Source organism: Eptesicus fuscus, chromosome 12 (assembly GCF_027574615.1).
Source record: "Eptesicus fuscus isolate TK198812 chromosome 12, DD_ASM_mEF_20220401, whole genome shotgun sequence".
NCBI classification, from domain to species: domain Eukaryota; kingdom Metazoa; phylum Chordata; class Mammalia; order Chiroptera; family Vespertilionidae; genus Eptesicus; species Eptesicus fuscus.
In genome coordinates, this window is record NC_072484.1 from 84417912 (window position 1) to 84434261 (window position 16350).

The following is a 16350-nucleotide window of genomic DNA, read 5'->3' on the forward strand; positions in this document are numbered from 1 at the left end:
CTGTACAGAATGCAAAAGAAGTAAGACTGGATCTCTCATTTCAAGGAATCCATAGTCTTGTTGGAGAAAAAAACAAACAAACAAACAACAAAAAACCAATCCTTATAGACAGATCAGGAATTCTCTGAGCACCGGGCAATATAAAGTTCTATGCTGTTGACTCAGTGCAAGAGGTAGGAGGGAACGATGACTGAAAAGGATGGTTAGGGGAAGCTCCTGGACAGGGCAGGCCTGTGAGACGCTCTTTGAAGAGTGAATGGACAGAGGGAGGGAATTCCAAGCAAGAAAAAACAAACAAACACCCCATTCCCACCCCCCCACTCCCCCACAGCAATAGCCGTGAGCTTGAGCTTAGCTGTGGAGTGGGAGATGAGGTTAGGGAGGACCGTGAAAGCTTAACAGTTAACAGATTAATGTACTTTTCCATGATCGCAAGAAGAAAACTTACAGATGGGAAGCTGAAGGAATGGTTTATATTATAAACCTTGGTAGAGAAGAGGTTGGCCAGAAGCCCACCTAGACGTGCTGCAAGTAGAAATTCACTTGGAGAACTGCTGTGGGGAGCATTCTGCTGAAAGGAGTCCCTTAATGCTTCACGCTGGCCAAAAATTCCATTTCCTATCTGAGGGCAGCTAGGGAACCTCTCTTATCAGACCCAGGTCTCTAGCTGCAACAAGCCAGACTGAAGCCCGCACGTTACAAGATTAGAGGTTCCAGAAATGTCAGGGATAAAGGCTGTTCTCATTTTCAGCAGATGGAGGGGAATCTCAGAGAGCAGAAAAACAAGAAAATCATCTGTTGTTGAAAGCAGGGAGCTGGGGTAGAAATAGGCCTGCCCCACACCCTCCTGAACCCAGAGCGCTGCCTCAGGCAGATACCTCACACCCATCTTCTGCAGGTGAATTCCTCCTGCTGCTCCTGCAGCCAATGGATCCCTTGAGATTTTCCCTTAGACCCAGGAGTCTGATTTTCTACCTCCACGCCTTTCACAGCTCAGAGTTGGGACACCATCCCTTCAGCTTCCATCTGCTCATAGCTCTGATCTTAAGGAAAATGATTCAGAAGAACAGAGGTAATCATTGTGGGGCAAGTTTCAAGATTATCCTGCTACGGCCTGATCCGCAGGCCCCCGGGTCTGCTTCTTAAGCAGTTCTTGGAGACTTGAAGTGTGTCCAAAGCATCATTAGCATCAATAGAAATGCAGACTCTCAGCCCCACCCCAGCCCCTCCGAGTCAGAGTCTTCATTTTACCTGGGTCCCCAGCAGATGGTTCGGATGCACATAGACTTTGAGAAGCGCTGGTCTACTTCATTCTGGGAATCAGTGGTTCAGGAAGAGGCCTTCCCAGAATGCAGTTTGAGAAGTAGATGAGTCGGTGCTGCTCTTTGGTTTGGAGATTCTGGCTTTCTAGACTTCTTTCGGGGATGTCCCTCCCCTTCCTCTCACCAGCCTGTAGACATTGGATGGTGCTTGCTGAGTGCTAGGCACCAGGCTAGGCTCTGGGATACAATCACGAAAGGCCAGCCCTAGCCTCTTGGCAGCTGGTAATCTGGGAACAAAGCGTGCCTATGCCAAGGGAGGTACCTGTGTCCCGTTAGGCAAGTCAAGTACTTTCCCAGCGGCTCCCTCTCCTCCAGAATTCCCTGGCAAGCTTCCGGTCATGCTACACTGACTCTGAAAACCCTTCTTCCCTGCTTAAATATCTGCATGACCACCTCCTGGGATGCTAGACTCTCTCTGTAACTGATTATCCGGGCTCGTCAGTGTTCCTATTAGTCAAGTCCCCTTCTTCCCTTTTCAAGTCCTGACTCCTATGCCTCTGCTAATTCTGGAACCTGTCCCCTTTTCTCTAACTTCAATATGATGAGCCTGCTCCAGACCCTTTGTCTTTATCAAGAAGAATTCAGTATCTTTCGTCACTGGTCTTCTTTGTCTTGTGTCTTTTCTCTGTCAAGTCCATTCTCTCTATCAGATAGAGTGATCTTTCTGATACACAAGCTTCGTGCTCTTCAAAACCCTTTAGCGCTTCCCCGTGTAGGATACATTTGTTCTAAAGTCCTGACCAAAGCACATGGCACCTTTCATGACCTGTCCTCTGGCTCTCTGCCTCATCTCCTGTGGCCCTGGCCTTGTAGTTCAGCTACCTCAAACCTCTCGCATCTTGCCTCCATCCCTCTACAGATGCACTGATACCCAGCCTTCTGTTCTTTCCTTCTTCACCAGGCTGATGCCTGTTCATATCGCCACACCCAGTTCACCTTTCCTCTTCTGTAGGTTTTCCAACCCTAGCTGAATCTTAGAGTCACCTGGGGAGCTTTTTCAAAAAATACCCAAACCCAGGCCTCACCCGTAAGAAATCTGGTTTTATTGATGTGGGGACTGATGTCTAACATGGGTATTTTACTTTTAATTAAATGATTTTTTTGAAAGTGAGAGTGAATTTATTAAAGCTTGGGACAGTGAGGCAAAGAAGGGCCCCTGGAGGCAGAATCAGGTAAGCCTAGGATGAGCTGCCGCCGCCCACTGTTCCTCTGGTTGCAAGTATCGCTGGAACCCTTTGAGCTTAGGGTAAAGAATGCAAAAGCACACAGCTGAGGAAGGGGGCGTGGGTGTGCTCAAAGAAGAGCATGCCTAGACAGGGATATTTAAAAAGAAATTGCCCAAATCGCTGCTTCTCAAATCATGTACTTGAATCCCCTGGGGATCCGGTTAAATTGCAGATTCTGATTCTTCAGGTCTCAGGGGCCTGAGAGTCGGCATTTCTAATCAGCTCCCAGGTGCTGCTGGTCCAGTGATTGCACTTGAGCAGTGAGGGTCTGGGATGAGTGATTCCAAAGTGTGGCCAGTCTGGAAGCCTGGTCATTGATTCCCCCTTACTGCTCCACCCTCCTGCGTGTTGCCGTCCGGTTTCCTGACACTTCTTATCACAGTAAGTCTTCCTCTAATTCTCAATGCAGCCATCCAGGACAGAAATGCAATGAGCTGCTTCATGAGGGGGAAAATGTCACATGCCGTTTTACTAAGCAAACACTTGGGCACAAAGATATAGTGTCTCTTTAAAATGCTTATGAGTAGATTGGAAAAACGTCAAAGGAAGACATTTTTGCACAGAAGCAAAGGAAGGATGGTTTGTTTGCTTTAGAGACAAAACTCATGGACTGTTTGACGCATTTGAAGGAAAGAGCATGTACAGGTATAAAAAGAAATGGAAGAATTTACAACGACGATGGTAGCATAATGGCAATAGCTAACAAATCGCTGACACTTCCTAAGCGTTTATTACCTCGGTACAGTAGTGCCCCTTTATCTGCTGTTTCACTTCCCGAGGTTTCATTTACCCTCGGCCAAACACAGTCTGAAATAGTAAATGAAAAATTCGAGAAATAAACAATTGTTAAGTTTTAAATTGCACGACATTCTGAGTAGCATGATGAGGCTTTCGCTGTTCCGCTCCATCCTACCGGAGACACGAATCATCCCTTTGTCCAGTGCCTCCAGGCTGCATACACTACAGCCCATGAGTCACGTATAGCCATCTCAGGGATCAGCTCCACAGTCGCACTTGTGCTCAGGTACCTTTATTTCACTTAATAATGGCCCCAAAGACATTCACATAACTTTTATTATAGTATATTGCTATAATTATTCTATTTTATTACTAGTTACTAGAGGCCTGGTGCACGGAATTCATGCACGGGTAGGGACCCTAGACCTGGCCAACGATCAGGGCCAATCTGTGGGGCGACTGGCGGGGCGATCGGGGCCCCTGATAATACCTGCCTTGGCCTGGCACCACCAGCTCATCCGCTCCACCATCCCACTGTGGTCCTGCTCTCGTCGGGGCCCATTGGGGCCAGCAGTGCCTTCACTGCCGCCTGCTGCCAGCGCTGCATTGCTGATGCCCATCATGTTCTGCATTGCCCCCTAGTGGTCAGCGCACGTCTAACTCCTGGTCAGTCCAACTCTCGCCCGTGGGGACAATTTGCATATTAGCCTTTTATTATATAGGATTGTTGTTAATCATTTACTGTGCCTAATTTATAAATTATAGGTATGTGTGTATAAGACAAGACGTATATAAGGTTTGGCTCTAGCCGGTTTGGCTCAGTGGATAGAGTGTCGGCCTGTGGACTGGAAGGGTCCCGGGTTCAATTCTTGTCAAGGGCACATACCTTGGTTGCAGGCTCCTCCTCGGCTGGGGCCCTGGTCAGGGCACGTGCAGGAGGCAACCAATCCGTGTGTTTCTCTCACATCAATATTTCTCTCTGTCTTTCCCTCTCTCTTCACTCTCCCTAAAAATCAATGGGAAAATATCCTTGGGTGGGGATTAAAAAAAAAAAGCCATTACTTTAAATAAAAACCTAAGAAAAACATATATAGGGTTTGGTACTATGCGTGGGTTCAGGCATCCATTGGGAGTCTTAGAACATATCCCCCGCAGATAAGGCGGGGCTACTGTACTGTTCTAAATGCTTTATGTGCAATAACTCCATGAATCCTAACATTGCCATTTGATGTAGTTTCTATTAATTATCCCCATTTCACAAGTGAGGAAGGTCTTAAATACCCAGCTGTGTGGACTAACAAGTTGCTTCACCGAGACAAGTGAGTTAATAACAGGAAGTATTTCATAGAGCTGGAGTCAGCCAGAGGTTGGAGACATCATCTAACACCCGCGACAGGAGACAGCTGAAGAAGTCTTCCAGGGAAATGACCTTCCCCGCAGCGTTTACACACTGGCAGTGGTATCAGCGAACATCAGGTTGGCAAGGAAACATTTTTTTGTTTCACGACTTTGAATGCAATTTGCAGATCTGGGAACAGTGAAGAAAATGCTTACTCTTGCTTCAGGGAGATTTACCAGGAAGATATGTTCTCTGTTGTCTAACCTTTATTGCAGTTTTATTTTCAGATACATCAGCCAGTCTAGACCATGCTGAGAAACTCTGCCAAAAGAACATTTTAAAGGTTACTTTAATATTAAGTATTTGGATTTAATATTTGCATCTAATACTTAGGAGATATCTGGAAAAGCTTATACCAGTGGCTGCATAAAGTATACACGGTATTTCTGCGGTCTAAAGGGCTTTCCAGAAACGAAACCTACATTTATACCACTACATCTACAGGACATAAGCACTCCACGTATGATGGCTTGACAACTCTCTTATGACTGTTGGCCAAAACCCAAGGGGGCTGTCATAGGCTTGTGCACACATGGGTTCCTCAACACTTAATGAGCATGTTTTCTCAAGGGTCAGCACCAGGTTTATTCCTCTTTAATCCAGCTCCGGCACAGGACTCAATATGCTTATCAAACCAGACCAGTAGCAATGGCTAATGTGTCTGAGTGCTTTCTCTCTGACCCAGGCGCTGTGCTGAGCGCTTTTGCAGGGGTTAGCTCATTAAAGCCTCTCCGTAAAACCAGGTGGTGTGCGCACAACCCAGGCAGGCGACGACAGAGCCACCCTCTTGAGCACCACGTGTTAGTGCTTCTCCACCTGCGGGCTTGGGCTGCCTTCGGGCCACCTGGCCTTCCAGCTGCCAGGCTGCACACAGCGTCCATGCTCAGCTCTTCTCAGCAGACTGTCTCCCTTCCTGAGCTGGAGAAGCTGCTCTATTACAGCTCCTGAGCTGGGCAGAAAATTACCCACACACCCCAAGTCCAGGAACTTGAGATTCCATTTTATCCACATTCTGAGATCCTCTCTGAATCCTAAATCAGATATATTTCCCCCATTTGAATGTTTGAAAAATTAGTAAGTTACACTTGCATTCCAAGATTCTCTCTGAATCTTAATTCAGTTATTTTTTCCCCCCAACTTGAACTTCTAAAGAATGAATACTGCTAAAGTTTGACATTGAGTCCACATTTAATTAGAAACTATCCTTGATGTGGTCTTCCCTCTTGAATTGCCAGATATCTTTATGAGTAGAGGTATTTTCTCCATTTGACAGGTGAGAAAACTGAGGTCTGATGTTCAAGGTCACTCAGCTTGTATGTGGTAGGAAAGCCCAAACCCGGGACACCCCCCTGAAACTTCCCTGTCATCACAGCCCCGCGTGCGACACTTCCCTTGTTTTCAAAATTCTCTGGTTTCATTGATCTGCTCAGCCCTCTGGTGAGGGGCAGCTCAGGCATTAATTTCACTTTGTGGCTGACAACACTGAGGCTCAGAGACTTAGGGACCTCTCACATTCCTCAGGTTGCTAAGTGGAGGAGCCAGCACTTCTGACAGGTGCCTTGGGTTAACAGAAATGGTGGCAGGTGTTGAGGAGAGGAAGGTCATTTTGTCTCCAGAGTCTCCCAACGAAGGCCTTCAGACTATTTTGCAAAGTTGAGCTGTGCTATTTACTCTTGCCAAGGCGGATGCTGAGATGGGGTGAAAGACGGTGAGGGAAAGAAGACGACAGTAGTATACCACTTTTCAAAACTTACCAGATCTTGCTGTGCCCTCCTGCTCCGTCCCCATCTCCACATTTTATAAATAAGACAAACGAGGCTCAGAGAGGGGAACTGGCTCGTCTGTGGTCTGTGTGAGGAGGGAAGGCACGGCCTCTGGGTTTGGGTAGTCTTGAAGTGGGCTTGGCCATGTGACCCGTGAAACCATGCATGATGCTTCTCTCTCAGACACCCCCATTCATCCAACCTCTCCCCTGCTCTAGAACTTAAGGTGGCTCCCAGGAAACTCAACTCCCTGTTTTGAGCCTCATCCCATCCATGTGTGGGGTTGCTTGTCCTGCCCAGCCATTCTGTCTGAATTGATCTGGGGTCCGCCCTTGACTTCTGTACTTTCAGAAAGTTCCAGAAGGCTCTGATGCACATCTGGACTGAGAATTTATGATCTTGTTGAAACCTTCAGTTTACGGGTGAGGAGATGGAGGCTCTGATTTGTCTCAAACTCAAGTTCTTCATTTAAATTCTTGTTGGCCTCCCCTGGAAGTTTGGCCAACACCGAAATCTCAAATATTCCAAAATGGAAACATGTTCCTCTCGAACCAGCTTCAGCTCTCAGTGTCCTCACCATCATGGTCCTGAACGCCTCTCTGGAGACCTCCGGCATCTTTAATATCCTCCTGACCCCCACGCTGAACTCTGGAGCTGGACAGAAATTTCTTCACCAAATATCCTCCTTTAGTCCATGCCTTTCTGTTCCCACTGTCCACATGCTCGCTCCTGCCTTATTAGCTTACATCCTACCCCGTCCAGCCGCCTGCACGCTGGCCTCCTACGCTCTCCTCTTCTGTGATTTTCTCTGTCCGGAATCCGAGGCCTCTCGGAGGCGGGGGTCTCAGCTCCACAGCTGGCCTTGCAGGGCTCCTGCTTCGGCTTCGCTCTGCCTCTCTGCCCGCGCGGCCGAACTGGGCCTCTGCTTTCTGGACACGTGCTTGTTAGACGGTCCTCTTCCAGTTTTGCTCTCGCTCTTCCGCACCGTTCTCGGCCCGTTGAATCTCACTTATCCTTCAAAGGCCAACGTGAGCGCAGCCCCCTGCTAAGGATTTCCGGATCTCCTCCTGCCAAAGGGATGTCTCTCTGAACCCTGTAGCACTTCCTTTGTACTTGACTTTGGCGCTTAGCAGAATTGGGTTTCTCAGGGAGACTTTGACCTCCGTGGGGACCAGAGCCCTGCCCTATACATCTGTGTGCCTCCCTACGGATACCCGGCCCAGCCTTCTTTGCCACGGCGGGTGTGCAGCAGATATTTCTCGCGTGAATAAACACAGAATTGCAATACGGCTAAGTGACTTTTGCAGGATCATCTAGCTTGTGTGATGGGCCGAGTTGGAAGAGAATCCGTCTCTGACATGTGCACACTGTACCGTTTCAAGAAGCCCATTCTGTTAAAGATGAATCACAGACGGCCCACTTTATAATTAAAAACAAAATTTAAAAATAGTCTCATCGAGGACATCTGTTTGCTAACTTAGAAAAAAAATGAATATGAAAAAAGTTGAACAATTTGGGAGAGGGAAAAATAATCTGGCTCCATCAGAACCAACCGGAGAACCAAACATTCAGATTAGTGGAGAGTTAGTTACCTTTCCCCGTCGTTCCTGCAGGAGATGGCAAAGCTGAGGAGGGAGGAAGAAGGGACCGGGACAAGTTTCTTCCAGAAGATGAAGGCCCCAGGCTGTCTGCGCCCATCTGTCCTCCCTGATGGGGCTGCTGTGTGCCTTTGACAAGGGCGACAGACTCGCAGCGGGCAGTAGGGGCATTTCTTCCCCTTTCTCACCTCATTACACTTCTGAATGCAGAAGTGTTGCTAGTGGACTGTATTAGGATTACTCTCTCTGGAATCCCACACGTTTCATTTAAGCCGCACAGTTAATTTCCTGAGGGGTCATTGACATGCAGCATGAAGCATGTGGGGAGTGAGCTGTCACACACACCTTAGAGCCTACATTTCCGAGGAACTGTGAGCTGGCACCCATTAACGGCATTCCCTTTGGTGACCAGCATTTGGTTCATGCCAGTGAGTTAGCTCTGATGCGTGCCTTCTAACATGGTAACTGCCATCTTCACCCCTCTGTGTCTCTGTCTCCCTGTCTCGCCCAGTCTCTCTCTCTCTCTCTCTCTCTCTCTCTCTCTCTCTCTCTCTCTCTCTCTCTCTCTCCTCTTTTCTATTCCCAGTATAGAGGATTTCTTAAACTATTCACTATCTTAAGAATTCTCTTGTGAAATGAAGGCTAGAAAAGTAGTGATTTGGTGCTGGCTCATGGAGTGTGGGGACACGTTCATCGGACATTCCTGGCTTCCCATCAGGCATCTGCCCTGCTGCCCACAGAGATGCCCCAAGTTATGGGGAAGCACGTGGCCCCTGCCCTGCTTCTCCGGCTCTGTAACGACGAGGCGTGAGGTTTCTGGAGAGGGGTCCCTGCCTCACAGGTTAGTATGCGACCACCAAACAGCGTGTTATGCTCATGCAAACTTCTTTTCCCTGATCCAAGTGGAAAATAAATCCCATCGTCTCTCTCGCTCTTTTTCTTTTAGAAGAAAGGTCTTGCCTCTGTGAGGCCTGGTTCCTCAGGGGACCCTGGGACGGAAGAGCTGTGTCTGAGTCACTGCGGAGATGGCCTGGGCGTCCCGGCTGGGACCTGCAGCTGGACTGAGGGGTGGGGACAAACTCATGGGATACAGTGAGTGAATGATTGCACCGAATGCTTGTTCCTAACTCATCTGTGTGGGATTGCATACTAGTGGCTGCTTATGAAAACGTGCAGGTGCAGTGTGTGATGTGTGAGGACAGAGCTGGCACAGAGGAGGAGAAAGCGTGGCCTGAATTCTGGCCCCAGCCCTGTCTGGTCTCTGAGCATGACTGGCCTTTTGGCAAGTTGCTCACTGCCTCAGGCCTCACCTTCCCCATCTCCAAGGTGACCTCCGGGGCCCTTCCAGCAGCGGGAGACGTGATGTTTAAGGAGGCCCCGAGGCGCTCTCTGCAGGGCTCAGAAACCGTGTGAAATAACTCGGTGTAGCATGGACTTCCAAGGCTCAGGAGCAGAGCCGAGGAGCAAATATCAATAAAACCCACTAAGTCTCCGTGCCACCCAGGTTGTCAGCATCCACTCCACTGACCTTCATGAATCTATTGCCTCATTTAGCCAAATCCTATCCCCGCGTTGCTCACCACCCTCACTCAGGATTGGTCATTATGGATTTGTAGATTACTTTTCTCTTCTCTTGTGGGCTTACCTGTCTGCAGCAATTGAAGTCTGTGCTTGGTGGTGATTGGGAAATAGTGGTTAAATTAATAGTCCTTTCCAGCAAGGATACACTTATTGGAGGTAATAGATAAAATGTCTAATTAAGCAGGCCTATCATTGTTTACTTTGAGTCTAAGTAAATTTACCTCGTAACGTGGGTGGGCTAAGAGGTAATTAGAAAATGGGGGCGCGGCCGCACCTGCATGCTCACTGGTAAATGCAGTGTCCGGGTTTGAGAAGGTGGGGGAATGATTCTCGCCAGTGTGCTTCCTGCCCAGTATGCTTCCCACCCAGTGTACTGTCCACCCAGTATAATTTCCACCCTGTGTACTTCCCTTTAATTTATTTATTTTTTGGTAATCTTCATCTGAGGATATTTTTTCCATTGATTTTTAGAGAGAGTGGAAGAGAGAGGGAAAGACAGAGAGAAACATTGATGTGAGAGAAACACATCGATTGGTTGCCTCCTGCATGAGCCCCGACCAGGGCCCTGGCTGGGGAGAAGCCTGCAACCAAGGTACATGCCCTTGACCAAAATCGAACCGGGACCCTTTAGTCCACAGGCCCATGCTCTATCCACTGAGCCAAACCAGCTAGGGCCCATCCAGTGTACTTTTCATCCAGTGTAATGCTCTCGAAGGGCACAGGCCTAGCCAGGCAAGTGTGGAGTTAGAGTATTTATTTCCTGTGAATGAAGATAACTCACAAACACAGCACGGAAGGGCATGACTTCTTTACCCAGCCATCTGCGATGGATGCTTGGTTGTTTCCATTTCCATTGACTCCCTTGGAGAACTGGCCATCTTCTCATTTTCGAAGTGGGACCTAATGCCAGACCCAACCTTTGGTATGGAAATCTGACAGTTTCTGGGTTTGTGTCACCAGTTGGAAAACTGCCTATATCTTCTTCACTGTCCCCCCAAAGCACATCTATGCATACTCAAGGCCACATATATGCCAAGTGTAAGTGAAGGATGAGGGGAAATCCAGGCTATGTGACCCCTGATTTAGTTCATTTCACCCAACTTATCAAATGTTTGTTACGTGTTTTAGCTAGCACAGTGCTCTAGGGAATTAAAAAAAAGCATTGAGATAATCCTTGACCTGGAAATGTGTGGGAAGACAAGTTTTACTGACAAGAACTAATCAGAGAACAGTAGTGGTCAGTCTATAAGCGGCTGCTAAGTTAAATATAATCAAGTTCTAATGCAGCCACTTAGAAGAATGTGCTGTGGCTTGGGGAGAGGCAGAGCTCAATCGTCTTCGCTGAGGTGGTTGCAGAATCCAGGAGGGATCAGATTGGGACAGAGGAGCGGAGGTCTGAGAGTATTTATGGTAGAAAGGGAGGGGCCCCGGTACCAGGTGGTCAGTCTACTCTGTGTGGAGTGAAGTCTATTCTCTGGCTTCAGAAATAGAGCCCCACATCGATTCACTACCTCGGTTTGGTGACCTTCTTGGCTGTGAATCCCAAGGGAACACCCTGTAGTCACCCCATAGTTAAAATACCATGTCATATACTTGAAATTTGCTAAGAGAGTAGATCTTAAGTATTCTCTCTGCCAAAAAAAAAAAAAATCATAACTGTGAGATGATGAAAATATTATTAATTTTTATTTTTTTGTTAATCCTCACCTGAGGATATTTTTCCATTGATTTTTAGGGATAGTGGAAGAGAGAGGGAAAGACAGAGAGAAACATGGATGTGAGAGCAACACATCAATTGGTTGCCTCCTGCACAAGCCCCGATCAGGGCCCGGGCCTGAAACCAAGGTATGTGCCTTTGACCAGAATCGAACCTGGGACCCTTTGGTCCACAGGCCTAAGCCCTATCCACTGAGCCAAACCGGCTAGGCTTGATGATGAATATATTAATTAGCTTGATTGTGGTAATCATTTCACAACATATTCATATACCAAAGCATCACATTGTACACCTTTAACATATACTATCTTTATTTGTGAAGTATACCTCAATAAAGATGGGAAAAACATCTCATATAGTGCAAGAGCTAATTAACTTGTGTTTGTAAATGGCTTTGAGATCTAAAATTGAAAATAGTCACAAAGCACAAGATATCATTACAATGGTTTATTTGTGTCCTGTTATTTAATGTTATTTTATGGCTGAGGTTATGTAATTTTTTATCATAAGGTGAAGGAGAGCTCATTGCATGCCAAAATGAAAATATATAGTAGATACAGTAATATATCTATTACACATGTTTTAACCTGCTTGCATTTATCACCTGTGTTATGTGAGGGTGAGTTATGAGACCTCACCAAAAAGGCGTATCTCTTTTTTGCACTCATAATTTAGAAAGAGTGGTTGAATGGATTTTGGAGAAGCCTACACCCCCCCCCACACACACACACATACTCACACACATTGCCCCCACTCCCCTCAGCCCTCCTGCCTCCTACATGTGAACACCATGGGACTCAGATCAGCTCAGGAATTGGAATGACTAGAGCAATTTCTCTGCCTTGGGGTGTATTGAAGTGAACTAATGAGAAAGTACGTGCAAAGAAGGAAAGGCTGTAACTTTTGTCTTTATTGCTGTGGTTTAGAGTTGTAAGCTGAAGACTTTCAACGTAACATGAATATTTCGAGGTACCATGCTACTTAAATAGGGAGGCCACTTTTATTTTTAGTGGTAGATTCATTTATTATTTCCACTTTGTTGGTTGAAAAACCAAGCTAGAGGATGATTTTTCATCTGACATCTGATGGAGAAATTGCTGCACCTCTCATCGCCTTCGCATTAAACATTGAGAATACTGACCACAGCCGTTTGCGGAATATTCACCATGTAAATTACAGAGCATAGAGCTTGGCCCATGGTGACCAGGAAGCTGCTGTGTCAGACAGATACTGTGCTGAGGACTTTTCTTGGATTACCTCATTAGATCCTCTCATTAGTCCTGAGAGGTGGTAGCGCCCATTTTAGAAATGCAGAAGCTGAGAAACAAGAGAGGTTAAGTTCTTTATTGATGGGTCAGAGTGCAGACCTATATTCATCTGGTTCTTAAGTCTCTGTTATTAACCACTGACTCTAGTACTGTTCAATACAGTAGCCACTAGCCACACGTGAACAATCATCGCTTGAAATGTGTCTAATTGGAATTACAGTACAGAATTTGCTGTGAGTGTAACATACCTACTGGATTTTGAAGACTTTGTACAAAAGAAAGAATGTAGAATATAATGAGTATTTTAAAAATATTGATCACATATTGAACTCATAATATTTTGGGTTAAATAAATATGTAATATTAAAATTGTATTTACTTATTTCTCTTACAATTATTTAACATGGCTTCTAGAAAAGTTAAAATTGCGCCTGTGGCACAAATTGTAATTCTATTGGACAACACTGCTAGAACTTGCTGACACTGTCCCTTGTACTTCTTACCACAGTTTTCTGCCCACAATAAGCCCTCGCATGTTCTGAGTCACCCATGATTTATATAAGCACGGCTAAAAGCCAGAGAAGAGGAAAAATGATAACATAAATTGCCAAGTGAATCCTTTCAGCATGAGTGAAACACAGCTTAAAAAACTCAGGAGACAGATTATAAATTGGCAATTTTCCAAGGCTCAGGCTCCCATTATCACTCCTTCCCTCCCCACTGCCCAATCCTCTCCTCCTTTCATCAAGAAACATTCTAGGAGCACTTAGAATAGGGCAGGGACTGTACAAGGCCGTAGAAATTACAAAGACGAATAACACCAAGTAATCAAGGAGTTCACTCCCTAATAGAGAAAATTGATCTGTGGTATATTAGTGTGCTAGGGCTGCAGTAACGAGGTACCACAGAATGGAAGGCTTAACAGAAATGTTTTTCTCATGGTTCTGGAGGCTGGAAATCCATCTCCAGGTGTTGGCAGGATTGGTTTCTCCTAAGGTCTGTTTCCTTTGCTTGCAGATGGCCTTCTTCTCCCTGTGTCTTCACCTGGTCTTCTCTCTCTCTCTCTCTGTCTCTCTGTCTCTCTCTCTCTCTCTCTCTCTCTCTCTCTGTGTGTGTGTGTGTGTGTCTAAATTTCTTCTTATAAGGACACCAGTCCTATTGGATTAGGGCCCACCCTAGTGACTTCATGTTTATTTAATTATCTCTGTAAATATGGCCACATTCTGAGGTATTTGGGTTAGGACTTCAACATATTAGTTTTTTTGGAGGACACAATTCAGCCCAAAACATGATCTATGAAGCAAATGTGATGGCCATGTGGAAGATGGAATATCCAATTCTTTGTGGCTACATGTTGAGGGTGGTCAGGGAAGATGTTACATATATGAGCTGAGGATTTATGGGACACAAAAACTCAGTGGTGGAGGCAGGAATGAATAGTAGCCTCCTAAAATAAAATTACTTTGAAGAAAGGAGTGCCGACATTTGTGACTAGGTTTCGACTCAAAGAGCCAACTAGTGTTGAGGGGGGCCTGGTTTGGTCCAAGGGGTTACTGAAGTTGTTTTAGTCCAGGGTGTTAACTCTTGAGGATTTGAGCTTTGGGGTCAATGGATGAGTGTATGGGTGTTGGATCTAAAGAAGGTGCCTGGAGTCCAAGTGTAAGGCCTGTGAAGAGACTTGGACAAGTGTCTCTGGGGCTGTGCACAGGGGACCTGTGACTCTGAGGTGTATATAGCATGAACAAGTGGTTCCAAGATAGCACAACACAGCAAGGAAGGTAACAGCAGTGGTGCGGATCAGACGCCAGTTCTCTCTACTAAGCTTTGGCCGTGGATTGACCATTCTGGGTTGAATTACCCTTTGACTTATTAGAAAAAAATAATTAAGGGAAGTCTCAAAAGAAAGATGAGTACTTAAATAATCAATTGGGAAAAAAATGATGTGACTGGCCCTGCGCTTTGAGTTGATGGAGGGCATCCATGGGTTACAGAGCGGGTAACATATGACTTGGAGTTGGAAGGATGTGTTGGAGACTTGTTGGAAGGCAAAATTAAAGGGAGACATTTCTGGCAGAGAAAAGAGTAATTGCAAAGACCTAAAAGAGTCTGGTCTGTTAGAGAAGTGACTTCTGGCAGGGGCCATCGAGTTTCTGTGGGAGAAAGAGAGAGGGTATAAAGCTCTAAAGGTACAGCAATCTTTCACACACGTTTCTGGACTTTGCTAGGTAATGGAAATTTGATGATGGGAGCTGTTTCTCTGGGTGCAGGGTGAGTGAGGAGGGGGAGAGGTGCTGAAAGCAGACATAGCCACCACCATAGACTAATCATTACAATAATGGGGTCTGCAAAGTGGATGGGGCCGTGACAAACGATCCACTAGGCCCGTGGTCGGCAAACTGTGGCTCATGAGCCACATGCGGCTCTTTGGCCCCTTGAGTTTTTAGCAAAGGCCAGCTTAGGAGTACCCTAATTAAGTTAATAACAATGTACCTGCCTATATAGTTTAAGTTTAAACAATTTGGCTCTCAAAAGAAATTTCAGTCATTGTACTGTTGATATTTGGCTCTGTTGACTAATGAGTTTGCCGACCACTGCCCTAGGCTATTAGAAAAATAGAATTTCTATTTTTTTTATTTGTAATCTAAAAGGCAAATAAAACATTTATTGGTGTCTATCGAGGGAGCAACACTGGACTCATGCCTGATGGTCCATGTGGTGTACGTCTTTATGCCTTAAGGACTTGAGGATCTGAAGTGGAGCTCCACCAGGCTGAGGCACTGACAGTGGGGAGCCCACTTCTTTGCTTGTTTTTAGTGTATTTTTCTGCATACCGACTGATGAAATAGATTTATAGATTATATTTCTTAGTTATAGCTCATTTAATTTGCACAAAATGGATGAGTAGATTGAACAGTTCTGAAATAAACTGTGGGTTTAAGGTGGCACTAATGTTGCAAACAACTAGCAAATCACGGGCAGATGGTGGAGCCAACACTTCTACTTTTGGTGCAAGTTCTTTGCAAACACAACATGAGGTAAAAATAGTGACAATGTAATCACCCAATAAGTGGTTGGCCCACAAAAGTGAAATTAAGAAAATTATTTAAAATATGAATTTATATCACTGTCACTAATGTCAAACCTTACCCTAAATGTATATTGGCCAATAATATACTCGGTAAGGTATTTAGTAGGAATATCTACTTCTTTATTATATCTTTTTAAAAAAATATATTTTATTGATTTTTTACAGAGAGGAAGGGAAAGGGATAGAGAGCCAGAAACATCAATGAGAGAAACATTGACCAGCTGCCTCCTGCACACCCCCTACTGGGGATGTGCCCGCAACCAGGGTATATGCCCTTGACCAGAATCGAACCCGGGACCCTTCAGTCAACAGGCCAACGCTCTATCCACTGAGCCAAACCGGTTAGGGCTCTTTATTATATCTTTTAAAAATTTCTTTTTTGGTGTGTGTTTTATAATAATATTATTAAAACAATGGTATATGTACATAATTCACAAATATATATATATATATATATATATATATATATATATGGAATGCATGTTCAACATTTTTACTGAATGATACTATTTTAGGTAATGAGAAATTGAAATTAATGCATAGTCTGCTTGTAGATTCCTGATTGTCCTCTGGGTGTCCTATGAGTGTTTTCCCATGTTTTACTAATAATCATATAATGATTATTTACATGTAATGATTATTAGTTCATT

The 16350-nt window shown here is 45.4% G+C and overlaps 1 long non-coding RNA gene across 1 annotated transcript in view; it reads left to right on the plus strand.

Moving 5' to 3' along the window:
- The window catches only part of LOC129150996 (uncharacterized), a 200672-nt gene that overhangs the window by 50910 nt on the left and 133412 nt on the right, over positions 1-16350 (plus strand). The gene's annotated exons all lie outside the window — the stretch shown is intronic.